Below are 16,849 nucleotides of genomic sequence, written 5' to 3' on the forward strand. Positions count from 1 at the left end.
TGACTCTATGTGTACACAATATACCAATGCCAGCATCATTTTTAATGGAAACTTTAAAACTTTATGTGATAAAAGGCAAAGAACTCCATCATTGCTACTAGTACTCCAAGTTTAGAAGTTCTGACCAATGTAATTAGAAATCAGAAAGAAATAAGAGGAATAAGTATTTGAAAGGAGACAATGTTTGTTATTTGCTTGTGTTGATAATATACTAAGAAAAATAAAGAAGTAAAAAAAATAGAAACAATGAGATAAATTTGTAAGATGGTTTATTTCACCTACCCACCCACAAAAGTATTTATTCACTTGCAGTTGTATAGAATGTATTAATCATGTTTTTCCTTTTAAAGAATCTCCAAATCCATAGTTTCCCTATATATAAAGAACAGTTGGTTATATAATATTGTGGAGCAAAGTTACCAACTGCAACAGAAACTAAAAGAAAGAAAAAGATACTCAGAAATAAAATTGACCAGAAATGAGCAGAAATTAGGTGAAGAATACTAATACTCCCAAGAGATTTAACAGAAAAAAATCAGAAGAAATACTCTGGTGAACTGCTGTAGTTGGACATGGTATCCCAAAAGGCAGGTTCAAAACAAGTTAAAGTAATCTCTACACTGTCTTCTAAGGAGGGGAATTTTTGGTAACTGGAGGGCGCTTTGTTTGGCTGAACATCCAGGCAGGTTTGAAGAAGCAAGTTGAAGAAAAGAACTAGACTATTTGCAAACCACTCCCTATTTCAGCCCCAGTTATAGAAAATGAATAAGAACAGACATGTCGAATAGGGATTTTCCTGTGAAGATGTGTTCTGCAAAACCTGTTCATATACTCTATGAAAACTCCAGTTATGTTTACTAAGGCTTTTGCATGAGAAGATTTTTTTAAGGTCATTAAAAGCACGCTGAGTCAATGTATCATGGTAGTCTGAGGCATGGGACGAGCACAGAGAAAGCTATGTGGACAGCATGCTGCCCTTCCCCCAAATTAGGGGACCTCTGAAATCTGGGTTATCTTGAGAAAATGGTTGCAATATTTAGATGAAGTTCTAATAATCTCTATAATAAGAGTGGTCTTATCATCTAATTAGGAAGAGACAAATCAAAAAGCAAAAGGGTAAAGGCAGTTCAAAGAATAAAAGACACAAGTGGTCAATGAGCATAAAAAAGCATATAACTTCACTAATAATCCAAATAAATCAATCACATTGGTGAGATATGAATTGGCTGTGTTTTTCTGCATGTTAATTTGGAATTTTATGTACTTAAACACTAAAATAAATAAAATATTACCTTTCATCTATCCATTGCAGTTCTGAGAATTCACCCTAAAATTAATCAGAAACACACACAAAAATGCATGTACAAAAATGCTTAATATAGAATTGTTTATAATTATAAAAGTCGGAAACAAATTCAACCCTAGGGTATTTGTCAAATAACTTATGGCATAACCACAGTAAAGAATGCTGTGTACATATTAACAATGATGTTTTATTTATTTACTGACATGGTGAGATTTTCATGATTTGTTGTTAAATAAAAAAGGCAATTTATACAAAAATGTAAGTTTATGATATTATTTGGCTAAGAAAGATTTCTCTATATGTCTGTATCAGAATTTATATAAATATATATGTGTCTACAAACACACAGATAGTTTACATGTTTAGAAGGTACAAATGTGGGGGATCCTAATGATTTCTGTGCTTCTCTACATTTATTTTTGTATAAAATAAGTGTGATTGAGCTTCTCTACATCTATTTTTGTATAAAATAAGTGTGATTGACATGTATGATGATGATGATAAAGAGAGATTTATGGCTCCATCATCTCTTTTAGTATTTTACTATTCCTTGGAAAATATTCACATTCTTACCTGACTCTAGTGTGTAACTTTAAACCCTATTTATTTAAAATGAAGCAACAACTTCTCTCTGTCTCCCTCAGGGTGGTGCATCTTTCCTTGTATATTTTGGCATGAAAGAGTTGGAAGGAGACTGGGTTGGTGTCTTCTCACCAGCCCCAGGAGTGTTTACAGGTAATAATATTACTGTTTGGGCAACTGTCCCAACATAGTCACATTACCCAATTTCGCGGAACCGAGAACTTTCCCGGTATATGTGTGTGTTTAATATCCAAAAGTGAGCTAGTAAAACAGTAAGTGCTGGATGAGAGCTCCTGGGAATGTATGTGTGTACACTTTCAGACACAAGACCTGAAACCAAGCCAGCACATAGTCTACATGGACAGTTGGGCTATTTTTCTTGCTACTTTCTGTTTCAGTCCAAGTAAGATAAGAAAGAGACCTTCAAGATACCTTTTAGCATGCCTGTTGAAAATACAGGATACATGCGGACTGAGAAAGGCAGGACACTGAGGCTGCAGGCCTTGGAATTCTCCAGCCATGAAATTGGATGTTTTAAACATTAACATATCTTTCAACTGACAAAGAAGTTATGGGGTAGCCTAGAAAGAAAAAAGTCACTTAAATCTCAAATGTAGGATACAAAGAGGAGGCTAGAACCTTACCAGTGAAATATCTTAGCAGCATCTGGGTCCTTTGAGGTACTTTTAGTGTAGAGTAGAATGTACTCGATAAACGAATGTAACCTGCCCTAGATATCTGTTCTCTTATGAGTACAAACTTGTGCAGATGATGACAGAATAAGTGTGTGCTTGTTCCAATATGTGTTCCTTTGAGTCAGACTGTGTTTAGTATCATTAGCCCTAAAATGCTAACGAACCACAGCTGCTTTCCTGATTTTTTTGTAAATTTCTAGGTTAAAAATTTACTTTAAAAATGTCTAAAGTGAGATAGCTAATAAACTGCTTGACTCAGCCCAGCAGAGCAAGTAATTTGCCATTCTCACTGGCTCCTAGGTTCAGAGCAGGGTGTCTGGAGAGGGAGTTACTCGGGAGGCAGGAATGGAGGATAATAAATTCCTTTCTTTATGCCTTTTACCTCCACTTAAAAAATGCTGGTTACTACAGAAGTGTCTAGATATGTTAATATTTTTCTACAAGTTTTATATTATTTTTGAACTCCCCATTTCCTGTAGAGGAAGAGTTAGAACTCAGTGACAAACTAGACAATGGCAGCAGTTCAGTGGGCCATAGTGTCTTCCTCTTGTGTTGTCAGCATTTGCCCACTGCCAGGGAAAGCACAATATGTGGCCTATAAGTAGGGCATAGATCTCACTACTCAGCACTTTAGTTAACAAGTCACCATGCTTGACATCACTGTGCCAGCTGAAAGAAAACTCTAGAGGATTTACCGTGAATGAGATGAGCTAGACATGCTGACTCCAAGCTGGATCTTACCATTGTGTCCAAATTTTGAAGGCTACCTAAATGATTTTTAAAGATGCTCCCAGACCGTTCCAATTTCTATAGTGACTCTTGCTCTCTACAACTAGCTAAACTTATTTCCTTATGATTTGTCAAAGGTTAACTGATAGAAAAAGTAGGCAAGAGCTAAGAAAACAAGTATAAAATGAAAAAAGACAAAAACGAACAAACACAACAACAAAGAAATACCGAATGGCTACAACTGGTGTCTTAACCAGCAAACAAAATGGCTCCAGAGTAGAAAATGCAAGGGATAAAAATAGGAACACAGTTGGGCAGAACAAAAAACAAACAAACAAAAAAAAAAAACAAAAACAAACAAAAAAACCCATGAGCAGTCAAAATAGAACACTGTGAATATGACTCTTGAGTTCATTGTTTCCAAAGTTGAGGGTCCTAAACATATTAAATGTCTTCATTCTAGGGGATAGTTTTCAAAAGGCAATTCCGATTCTCAGGGAGTGAGCCCCTTGCCTTTAAAACCTGTCCCTGCCCTTTTCACATGGTGTCGGGAGAAGGGTGCATCCGAAGATGACAGGGCTGTCATTCCCCACAGGGCAGGAGTGAAGATATACCCTGCTGACTAAGGCAGCTCCCTTCCAGAGAACTGATCTCATAAAACAGCCGGCCTGTGCTTGAAAGGGAGGTATTGTTGGTAGGTGAGCCAACATCCTAGGAGCTGGGACTCGGCCAGCATCTTATTGCTTATCCACCTTTGTTTGTTTTCCCAGACAAAAATGATTGCAACACATTTCAGGGCGGAGGCAAAAACTTGCTTGCAGCAGTGAGATATTCTAAACTAGCAGTGAGAGTACCCAACTTAAAAAAAAAGCCACCAAAAAACCAACAACACAAAACCCAGTTAAAGCTCACTTAGCCAAGAGCTCGTTTGTATGTTACTTTTTAAAAGAGATCACCAGTTTATGCAGTTTTGCCCTTTTTTTTTTGAGAGGAAGGGAGACTTGGGGTGTTGCCAAAGAATACAAAAACCCACACTTCTGCAAACGTATTCTTTACCTCCTTTCACCAGGCAGCTCTGATTTAGTGGGACACATGCTCCATGAAGTTTTAAACCCTGGGGTACTTTGGGCAGATCATTTCCTCTTCCTGAGCCCCAGTGCATTCACTTATAAAAGGAGGATGGTAATACTTCCACAGACTATGCAGAGTCTGGTTAAAATTGTTAAATGAGATACTGTACATGGAAGCATTTATCAACTGCAAGGCGTGACACTACTGTGAGGGCTGTTGGGGTCATCTTTGTTTCCCTTGGCGCAGGTGGTGGTTCTGGGGCACCGAAATAGGGGAGACTCCACCCCAGTTCTCTCATTTCCCCAGGTCTGAGAAGCTGGGAGAAGAGAAAGAAGTGAACCCCGAGAATTGGAAACTCCCATTTATTCATTAACATGCACAGAAAAATAATTTTCTTAAATGTTAGAGAAACACATGAATGATCTAGGCTTTTGCCCAGTTTGGCTTCTTTCTCTAGATGCGTGTTGTCCAATACCGTAGCCACTAGTGACTTGTGGCTCTTGAACTCTTCAAATATGACTGGTCATACCTGAGATGTGCTGTGTGTGGAAGTATATGCCAGCGTTTGAGGACAATAGTCCAAACGATAAAAAGGAAAATATCTTGTTAGTATCTTTTTATTGATTACATGATGTTGTGATAATACTGTGTTAAAATATATTGTTCAAATAAATTTTATCTGTTTTTAAAAAATTTTAAAAATGTGGCTACTATAAAATGTATAATTACAAACAAGCAAGGAAAATATAGCCAACAACACTGAAAGAAAAAAGAAACCAACAGTAACGAGAGGGAAGGAGGGATGTGGGTAATGGGGGAAAGAAGGGGAAGGGTCAAATCAAGGAACATGTATAAAGGACCCATGGACAAAGCCAAAGTGGGGAAGGGTTGAGGGAGGGAGGTGGGGGTGAGTGGGGCAGGGGAAAGTGGTGGCGAGAAAATGGAGACAAAATTATTATTTGAACAAAAAAATAATTTAAAACATTATAATTACATATATGGCTCACTTTGTATTCCTATCAGGTCACACTGCTCTAGACAGTCAGAGGGGAAAGGAAGACACGGCCTTATGCACATACTTCTTGCATTCCAGTGTCTATCCACCTGAGCACAGGGATGTTTTTCCCTTCCAGTTCAGTTCTTGGGCAGCCAGCTCGAGTTCATGAAGAAAACGAAAGAAAGATCATGGGAAGGCCATTCCGTCACCCTTGCCGCACAGGGCACAAACTAGGCACTCGAGACCCCTCCTTCCCTTCCTTCCTCCCTCTCTTCCTCCTTCCGTTGCTTCCTTCCATCTTGCATGCAATTGAAATGGGAAATGGAGGAATTTGCAATTTCACATGTCCAAAGGACAGAACAGGAACCAATGATTTTTCTCTCTTCACTCTTATTAGTTCTGAAAAGGGAGAGATACCATGATTGGCTTTGTAATGGCCTGTGTCCAAGTCACTTATTAAAATCTATTTTATAAGAGGTATGTGTATTTCTTACCTCCCTTCTGAAGGTTTAGCTGCCTTGAAGTCAGGAAATGTGTTTTACACATCTTGCTTTGTATCTTAAGAGATGCTCAGTAAATGTTGTTGAATACTATGGGTAAAATAAATAAAATGTCTATGAATTAATCTTTCTGACCAAAATTAAAATTTGAACTTAAAATGCTATACAACTGATTTGATGTTGATGATATATGCATTTTTAAAAATATGGCTTGTGGTTTAAGATACATTACATTGTCTTTTATCTGTTAAAAAAAACTTTTTTCAAAGTACCTCCAAAAGAACTTAAAAAGTGAACAACACCTTCTCAGATTAAACCCCTGACTCACTGATACCCAAAATACAATCCTCACTCACTTTTGTCATTTCAGCAACAAACTAAAAATTGTCCCGGGAACAAACTGATAAATCCTGTGTGAAATAAGAGAACAATAAGAGAAGAACAATAAGAGAAGAACAACAGCCCCATTAACCTGGCGGATGGGGACTGAAATCTCAGAGGGGAGGGAGAGTGGAGCAGGTTGGATGTGGAACAGCTCCGGGCACAGTGAACACTCACGGGCTTGGGGCCCAGAAAAACCCCGGGGTCGAAACAGCCTCCACCGGGGTGGGAGGGAGGGCCTGGGGGAAGGGCTGAGCCTGGCTGCAGGGATCAAAGAGAAGCAGGGGAAACAGCCAGAGCAGTGCTGCTCTTTGAGCAGAGATAATGGAGTCCTCTGGGGTGAAGAGAAAGAACACGCAGAAAGATTTAAAAACACAACAGACCCAGCGCTGATCGGATTCCTTTATTCCATACCTCAAACTCATCAGGCTTGTCCTCAATTCAAAACCACTGTGTATTGAATTACAGGGTTGGAAAAAAATAAAAGGGTGTCCTGTTGAGTGTTTTTCAAACCGTGGGCTCATCTCTCTTCAGGGTATGAAATTAATTCAGTGGGTGGAGATTTGTATTCAAAAATGAAATAAAATAGAATGGACAGTTGAAGGGATTAGTAAGTGCTGGGGATAAATATTGTTTTATGAAAATTTTGTTTGTGTGCATGTGTATGTGTGTTTGGTACAAATAAAATGTATTTTTATTATGGACCTCAGCTGAACTGTGAAACTCAGGAAAAACTGACCTAGTCTATCCCCCTGCCTTATCTCTGAGGTACACTAAAGTGGGCCCTAGGAAATGAGGCCTTTGGGGAATAGAGGTTTCATAACCTCTCTGACTAATCCTCACGGAGGCGTCCCTCCCACATTCTGCCCATGCATCCCCTCCACAAAAACAGTCAGTTCTTTAGGAAAGGGGTCCAGGATCAGGCATTTCATTCTGATGAAGCTAATGCTGCTTGTCAGAAACTGTGGGCAACCTCTCTTGAAAGCCCCTAATTAAGGAGAGGGAACAGAAAAAAAATGGTAATAACATGTCTCAGACGTGAAGCGGCCACTTGGCCACTATTCATTAGAGAGCCTACACACCGTGGGTTCTATTTAAGGAAAGTCTGGGATGGTTTGAGGGAAAAATGAAACAGTGTGGTTCAAATGCTTTTCTCCTTATTCCCAACTCTGCTTTCAACTTACTTATCTCACCTTGATTTATGCCTTGAAATTTTAGTCAAATTCGGTTTACAATTTGCTTTATGATTTAAAAAGCAGACAAGAGCGTATATAGAAAGGAACAGACAGAGAAGGGGCAAAAACTGTATAAAGGATTCTGGCAAATGGCGAGGACATTCCTGGATCCGCTCTAGACAACCACCAGTGATGGTGAAAATGAACTGATTTCCATTTCTGTCTCATGGAGTTAAACATAAAATTCCAAGTCGACCAGGTGAAGGAAGGACCGTTAACTACAGACTTGCTTATTTTCTGCAAAGCATGAAAGACAGAGAGAGAATTGGGCGGGGGTGGGGAGGAACTCCTTCAAAGAAGTCTGAGGAAAGTCATGTCACTATAAAAAGGCAGATCTTGTCCCGCCCAGACACCAAAGAAAGTGCTGAAGGTTTTACAATGGTGTGGCCACTAAAAATACCATTTAAAGATGAGCGAACTTCTTTATCGCCCCAAGAAATCAAAGTAAACCGTCTGAAACCCAAGCTGTAGGAAATCCCGCTGCTCAGACACAGTATCCAGCGCGACACAGAAACAGCGTATCACTTTCCGAGAGCGCGGAGGCTGCCTGGCTTAACCTCCTGCGAAACCTTTCCTTGGCAGTTCAGTTCAGTTCAGTTCAGTTCAGTAACATTCTCTCAACTGTGTCAGAGACATGGATTTTAGCTGTAATTATGGCCTGCAAATCTGGTGTAGCCCTAGTGGAACAGACAGAATGAGCACATTATCATTAGGGTAGCAACCTAGCTTCTCTCTCTGCACAGGGCATTCGTCTGGGAGAGAGACTATTGAGAAGTTTGCTTGCTGTTGCCAGCTTTGCCTCTATCTAATCTTGAAGGAGCTTGGTTTCTCCAAAGGAAGAAATGTGCGCCGCCCTCCCATCTCACAGAGTTGCCGAGGAAATAAAAACCTCTACAAGGGCAGTGTTTAAACATGCCATAACAGGGCACTGAATTGCTGTGGATGAACTTGTACCATTCCATTGTCTCTCCCACCCACCCATCCTGGGAAACTGGCACAGAATGGGTCTTATTCTGTGTTTTTCTGTCCTGTCTTCCCAGGCCCTTCTCTCCTCTCAGTTACCCTAGTCTGAAGCCGTGGGGACGTGCTGTCACATTTTAGGTGCAGAGGACAATTTCAGGTTAAACAGTTACTATCTCTCAATGCTTACACAACAAAAAAAGAGAATATTTAATAGTGAGAATTTCAAGGTAGCTGAAAGCCAGCACTAGTAATAATTTTGTGAAACCTGCTTTTCCAATATTTCCTTCAAATCATACAATAACAGCAGCATTTGACTCATAGATGAGCCCCTTAGTATGCCCTTCCTTTCTCCCCTCCTCCTGCCCTCCTTCTGTTCCTCCCTCCTCCCTCCCCATCATCAACCTTCCTTCCCTCCCTTTCTTCCTTCTATCCTTCCTTCTTCCTTTTTATTAAAGACTATTTGGGGTGGGCAGTTTAAGGTTTACAACAAAATTGGGAGGAAGGTACTGAGATTTCCCATATACTCCTCAACTCCACACGTGCATAGCCTCTCCCATTATCAACATCACTCTCCAGAATGGTACATTTAAATTAGTTAATGCTGGCTTTTCTGAAAATTAAAATCACCTTGGAAAGGGAAGAGATTTCAGACCGTTGATGAGATTCAGGAAAGTGAAACGGGGCAGCTGATGGCAATCGGGGAAACTGAGTGAGGACCCAAGGTGCCTACTTTGAAAGGGACTGAGATGTCATTGTCCTATGTACAATGTTTCTTATATCTTGTATCTTCTTCAATAAATGTCTCTAACTTTCATATTACATGACTGGACACCTTCTGGACAGAGCTTGTATACTTAAGTATTTGATTTTGGGGGGTTGCTAATGTAAGCGGTGTTATGTTTTTAATTTCAAATATACTTGTTCATTGTTCATAGAAAAGACACCAACTTTTGTATAGTAACTGTGTATCTTGAACCTCCCTTCTTTCTTTACCAAATATTTCTAAATGTCTACCATGTGCTAGGCAGTTTGTAGCATGACCCCTTCTCCAGAAGCTCAGAGTTTAAGAAACAAGGTAGATAAATACAAAAATGAAAATCATATGTTATTATAAGGGATATGTGAAAGAGGTTCTTCTCACTGGGCTTTGGTGGGCCAGGAAGGACTTTTTGGAGAGATGTGAAGTGAATCTTAAAGAATGAGCCCTATGTGAAGTGGAAGAGCAAGGACGTTGTATACCGAGGATGATAGAACAAGAAACAAGATGGTTTTCCAGGAACCTATGGTGACCGAGTAGCGAGAGGTAGGGCTGAAGAAGTGAATGGAGTCATGCCATTGTGTCCCATGTGAGAACCTTGCTTTTTATTCTATGAAACAATGGTTTTTTCCCAAGTAATTAAAGCAGCAGATTTTTTTAATACAAATTAGATTTTGTAAGGTACACCAAATAAAAATTAGATTAAGAAGATATTTAACTAATATGCATGTATTTTATAAATGAAAACAATGAATATACTGCCATTGGTTTGAATACAACATTGATGTCAGAGACAGTTATGTCTTCCATTAGCTTCAGCTTGGCAGTTCTTTCATGTCTGAGCTTTGTTTGCTATACAGTGGCAAGATAATTTTGATTCACAGAAATAAGTAGTTGCGAATGGTGACTTTTAAAATGTTGCCTGGGCATCTCAGGATACTATAAAAAGAGATAGAAGAGAAGATTAGGTTCTTAGGGCTACATCAAAATGAAAGTCTAGTTTGGGTGACTGTGAGGATGGTGGTACCAACAACTAAAAACAAATATACCAGGGGGTGAGTCCCAGGAAAAAAAATGAATTCAGCTTGTGACATTTTGTGGGTAAGGTGTTTTGTATCAGAATATAGTAAGCTTTCTGTAATTATGGAAAGAATTTGTTTATTAAAAATCAACTATGAAATATATATATTTTAGAGTTGTATAACCTTGTTTTTTGCTGACCTCCTGTGTCCTGCTTTTGATAAAATTTTAATGGTTTATTTAAGAAACTCTTCATATTTCAAGTGAATTTGGAAATTCATGCAGCTGTTCGGCCTGTGGTTCATAATTCTGCTGCTTCATCATCTTAGATTTCTTGACTTCTCTGCAGATGCATTCAGACCGATGTCACATTATATTTAGCAAAGTTGGAATAGTTCACAGGGACTTTGGTGCCCTCTCTGATTGCTGCACATATTTAAGCTGGGTCATGCCACCAGTCTCCTCCCTCAGTCAAGTTGAATGACAACGTATCTGTTTAATGAATGGCTTGTGACACAGCAAAATGTTTCCCAGCACTATGGCACCATCACCATCCACTTATTCGTTTACTTAGATCTTCGTCTGGCAGATGCTGGGTTCTTCCTCAATTTTGAAAGGAAGTGATTGTATTAAATTGTTAAGGCTGCCATAACAAAGTACCATAGACTAGGTGGCTTAAATAGCAGAAATTATTTCTCACAGTTCTGGAGGCTGGAAGTTTAAGATCAAGATGTCTTGGATCAAGGTGAAGGTTTGGTTCATTCTGAGGCCTCTGTCCTTGGCTTGCAGATAGCTGTCGTCTTACTGCCCCTTTATATGTATTTTTTCTCTGTGAGTGCTCCTCCTGGGTGTCTCATTAAGTGTCCAAGCTTCCTCTTCTTATAAGGACACCAGTCAGATTGGAATAGGGCCCTCCCTAATGCCACATTTTTAAAATTAATTAATTAAATTTTTGCTTTTATTTTTTTTTATTCCTGGAAAGCCCAGGAGTATGCAAGATAGGGGTTTGACAGATAGTAGGACGTGCCTATAGAAGCACAGACTTTGGGGGGAGCATGCAGATACTTTAAGGTTGGGAGAAGAAAGTTGGTTCGGGGTCGGGGTCGTGTGTCGGTCCTGGAGGTGAGCCAGACTGGTGGGTAACAGCTGTGTGCTGTGCAAATAACCCTAATCCTGAGCCCAAGGTCGGCATGGAAACAACAGCACCACCCCCCTGCATAAGACTAGGTGATGGAACGTGGAGAGAGGGTCCTCTGAGGTGTTCTTCTTCCTCACACCTTAAGGAAACTCCCCCCAGCACTGAGGGTCTTGGGGGAGGGAGCCCTGGTGATGGCTGAGATTGAATTTCCATCCTGCCTCACAGAAAAGGGGCTTGAGTGCCATTTAGTTTAATTTTAGGAAAAAAAATATTAATGTGATATTTCCTTCACACTTGAGTTTGTGGAGTGAAGTCAGGCCCTGCCAGAGTAACAGTTTAATCCTGAAATCTCTGTGGCTTAACACAACCAAGGCTTCTTCTCTCTCATTCACGTTACCTGTCAAACAAAGGTCAGTGGGGGTTCTGCTGAGTGACTCAGGGACACACCTGGATGGACACGCCAGCAACCCAGTGCGTGGCCTTCACCGTCATCAGGGCAAGGAAAGCAAGATGCTGGTTAAGTACTGGCTCTTAAATGCTTTGGCCAGGAAGTGATGTAGGTCACTTCAATATACGCCATCGACTAGAGCTAGTCACATGGCCCCACCCAACAGCTGCAAGCTGGGACCCACAGGAGGACACGTGGAATTTGGTGCCTCTGCCACAGCCTCGTGGTATTTCTTGAATGTAGGATGTGTCTTTTTATTTAATGTGATTAATAAGTTGCATTTGTATAGAGCTCTTTACAGATGTATGTGGGGGATTCTTCTGTGTATTATCTTACCGGAGTCCCCTCCAGCCCTGTGAATAGATCGCCCCTCGGACCCACAGGGGAGGAAATGAAGGTCCGCACAGCAGAGGGGACAACATAAGTGAAAAGGAGGAACTAACAGCTGGAGTTTCTGACCTGGGTCTTCTCTGCTTTTCCACAGAGGCTGCCAAGAAAGCAATGCTTTGCCAAAGATTTATTTAGACTATTGATGGAACCTTCTTGAAGACCAGGGTAGTGGTATGATGACAATACCAAGATGTGAGATTTTGCCAAATGGGCTGATTTCCCAACACAAAGTCACTTCCCTGCTCGTTGAAATACAATCACTTCCTCCTCTCAAAACTGCTTCCACGCCATGTTGCCAAAGACCACTTGTGTCACTGTGGGCTAAGTCCCATCCCCATTTGGACCTCACCGAGTCACTGCTCCTGCTCAGCAGTTGAGTAAGACCTGTCCAGAGAATGATATGTGGATCCAGATTTGGATTCTTATAGGAGGAATGCAAAGAGAGATAGAGAGCCAGTTTTCACCTTTTGACCTCAAAAATCATCTCCAGGCGAAGGGGGAGCTTAAAGTCTATCCATAAACAGAATAAAAGAGAAGAAGTGAAGAGCTAAACACTTGGTCCTAGAAGGGGAGGGAGGCTGTCTTGTCTGAGAGTTCTACACTATTCTTAACACCTCCCGCCCCTGCCGCCCTATTTTGTATACCTACCAATTATGTTTCTTCTTCCCTGTACATTTTCTCCCATTCTCCTTACTCTCCCTCCCCTCTGATCTCTATTTCTGTGATTCTGTTCTTGTTCTACTTGTTTTCTTAGTTTGTTTTTGTTTTCTTTAGGTTCAGTTGTTGATAGTTGTGAGTTTGTTGTCATTTTACTGTTCATAGTTTTTGATTTTCTCCTTTTTCTTGGATAAGTCCCTTTAACATTTCATATAATTAGGGCTTGGTGATGATGAACTCCTTTAACTGTACCTTATCTGGGAAGCCCTTTATCTGCCCTTCCATCCTAAATGATAGCTTTGCTGGAGAGAGTAATCTTGGATGTAGGTCCTTGCCTTTCAGGACTTTGAATACTTCTTTCCCGCCTCTTCTTGCCGGCAAGGTTTCTTTGGAGAAATCAGCTGATAGTCTTATGGGAACTCCTTTGTAGTTAACTGTCCCCTTTTCTCTTTCTGCTTTTAAGATTCTCTCCTTATCTTTAATCTTGGGTAATGTAATTATGATGTGCCTTGGTGCGTGCTTCCTTGCGTTTACCTTCTTTGGGACTCTCTGAGCTTCCTGGACTTCCTGGAAGTCTATTTCCTTCGCCAGATTGGGGAAGTTCTCCTTCATTATTTTTCAAATAAGTTTTCAATTTCTTGCTCTTCCTCTTCTCCTTCTGGTTACCCCTGTGATTCAGATGTTGGAACATTTAAGTTGTCCCAGAGGTTCCTAAGCCTCTCCTCATTTTTTTTTTGAATTCTTGTTTCTTCATTCTGTTCTGGTGAATGTTTATCTCTTCCTTCTGCTCCAGATCATTGATCTGGGTCCCAGTTTCCTTCCCTTCACTATTGGTTTCCTGTTTATTTTTCTTTATTTCACTTTGCATAGCCTTCACTTTTTCCTCCATTTTTTTGGCCACAGTCAACCAATTCAGTGAGCGTCCAGATTACCAGTGTTTTGAACTGTGCATCTGATAGGCTGGCTATTTCTTCATCGCTTAGTTCTATTTTTGGAGCTTTGATCTATTCTTTCATTTGGGCCATATTTCTTTGTCTCGGCACACCTATTACATTGGGAGGGGCAGAGCCTTAGTATACGCCAGGGCAGGGCAACCCAGATCTCTGCGTTGTGACACTGTGTGTTGGGGAGGGGTCCAAGAGGGAACAGTGTCACTTGTTTGGCTCTTCTCCAGCTTTCAGTCACTTCCCCTGCTACCCACAAGCTAATTGGGCCCTTCTGGTGCTGATTCCTGGGTGGGCAGGTTTGCGTATGTTCTAGGATCCCGTGGGTCTCTCCAACAAACCCTCCTGTGAGGGTGGGAGTTCCTCCCACCACTGCAACCCCCACAGGTTTTTACCTCCAGAGGTTTTGGGGCTTTATTACCCACACTGGAACCCTGGATAGCACGGCCTGTCTTGCTCCCCAGCTATTCCTCCTGGTTTATCCGCACGCAGACGTGTGACTGCCTTGTCCGCCAGATGCTGCTTTGCTGTGTGTCCTCTCCACCCTGGCTGCTGGTCTCTGCCCTTCCTACTGGTCTGGATGAATGTTTCTTCTTTAGCTCCTTGGTTGTCGGACTTCCATACAGTTAGATTTTCTGGCAGTTCTCATTATTTTTTGTTTTTAAATTTGTTGTTTCCCTTCTTTTGGTTGTGTGAGGAGGCAAAGCATATCTACCTATATTCCCATCTTGGCCCTAAGTCCCTAATGTCACATTTTAAATTAATCATCACTTTAAAGGCATTATTTCCCAATATAGTCACATTCTGAGGTACTGGTGGGGGGGGAGGGCGGGTGTTAAGGCTGCAACATGTGAATTTTAAGGGACACAATTCAACCCATAACAATGATTAAATATTGTGCCTTGGGTCTTATAAAAAAGACAAAACTAATCTCAATAGATTGAAGTTTTCTCCATAGCATCATGACTTCTTCCATTTTCATTTATATTTTGATGGGACTCAGAACCAATCTTTGCTTCTCTTATGGGAAAAAGGGAGGGATTTTTTTTCTTCTGGAAGGTGTTATAGATAACGCATTATTTCTCAGTCTTTTTACTCTCCTAACATAGAGAGGGGATGGTACATGTCCATAACAAGTGAGTGTTTTTTTACTAAGCTTGAGCTGTAGAATCTCTTAATTCAAAACCTGTGCTTACAGCCTTATCCCCCTAAGGATACTGTCTAAGCTACTTGAACAGAGATCACAATAATACCATGGATTAAGAAGAGAGAAATTTGTTTTTCTCTCCTGTAAGAGCCCATAGTGAAGCAGTACAGGGTGGGATGGGAGCTCAGTCCGTACTCAAAATACAGCCTTTATACCTATACTATATATATAAATATATATATATATCTCCTTAATTTTTTCCCAGTGGTAGTACTGTACATTCCTGCTAGGTAATGGGCATGTGAATCTCTTTTCCAGAAGACTGGGAGGTTCCCTGATTTCTGTCCTTGTCCCTGGGGTTTTCAACATTTGCTGATATATAACCCATAGCTTTATTTATAAGTTATCCATCTTTGAGAGAGGACAACACAGGCTTCTCATGAACAATGTAGGACTGTGAAGAATAAAATATTTTAAAAAAATCAATAGACATTATGCTATTTCAGAAATTCCTAAAGTATTTTGGTTCATGGTGTCATTAATGTCTCACTAATTTTTTTTGCAACACCCTTCAGCTGAAAAAAAGAACCAACGATTCCATTTACTAAGTCATTAGGTTCAAACACCCTAATATAAGTATTTATGTTTTCACAACCAAGTAGTTATTTGGAAAACAAAACTATAGGCACAAAGAAAAAGTAATATTTAGTTTTGTTCTTGAATACAGACAATTACTAATGGATGTGTGTGCCTCTTGAGCACTGTCTGCCTTTGCCAACCTTGGAATGCCTGGACACGATCACTCTCATTTCCTGTTCCACATTGGTTTTCATGAGGTTCTTGTTTTTTATTACAACAAATGTGGAAAGCCCAACTTTGAAAGGAAAAGCATGTCACTGAAAGGAATGTACCATGACCTAATGAAAAGGAATCATCTCGAGGTAGCAGTGGTATCAGACAGACGTTGCTGCGCTGTCCTTGAGAATCTAAAATTTCCTGTTGGGCCTCCTGAGCTCCCTGTGGTACCTGGAGTGCCTCAGGCCGCAATTTGGGAACTGAAGTGCTGGATGAAGGAAAATGAAGAAAACAGAGTCCATATTAGCAGTCCAACTATGATACAGCATATAAATGTGTAGTCATTTAAGTGTCCTAAAGGCAGGGTATATATCTCTTTTGGTGTGTTTAGTGTCTAAATCCTTTTTCTATATTTGGAAAATCTGTAGTGTATAGTTCTTAGGTGGCAGTGTTCCTCTTTCATTATAGACTCTGAATAGACATGAAGCCTGGTTTTTAAGATCCTGGGAGCAAAGGCCTTGGTTCCTAGGCTCAGCAATCAGACTTGCATGTCTCGGATTTTGAGCCAGAAATTATTGATTGATACGAAGGGTTAGAAACATTGGGGACATCTATCTGGCTGTGTGGTGTCAATGTGTACACTGGCAACAAAGACAGCAGCTGGTCCAGTGTCAGGGCTGGTCCAGTGTCAGGGCTGGCCATGTGGATGGACTTGGCAGTGACCTTAATATGTGATTGTGTCCTCACGGGACTGGTTCTGTGGCACAATTTTGGTTGTGGTTTGGGTGGTGTAGCCTCCCTTTTATCTGCCCATTCTGCATCTTTAGTCTTCCTGAGGATGTGGATAACCAGATATCCTTCCAATAAACCTAATTTCTCTTTTTAAATCAGCCCAATTTACTCTGAATGTTCAGACAAATAAAAAGAAATATGACCAAAGATTTCCAAAACCAGAAGAGAGGCAAGATTTTCGAGGGTATGTTGCACTGACTTCTCCAGATAGAACAAGGGCCTGAGAAAGCATTGAGATGTGCTTTCTGAAAGCTCTGAATGTAGAAAATATTGGAGAACCAGTCCTAGAAGGCTGAAAGAGC

Source organism: Pteronotus mesoamericanus, unplaced genomic scaffold (genome assembly GCF_021234165.1).
Source record: "Pteronotus mesoamericanus isolate MK-2021 breed Mesoamerican mustached bat unplaced genomic scaffold, CSHL_Meso_final contig_116, whole genome shotgun sequence".
NCBI classification, from domain to species: domain Eukaryota; kingdom Metazoa; phylum Chordata; class Mammalia; order Chiroptera; family Mormoopidae; genus Pteronotus; species Pteronotus mesoamericanus.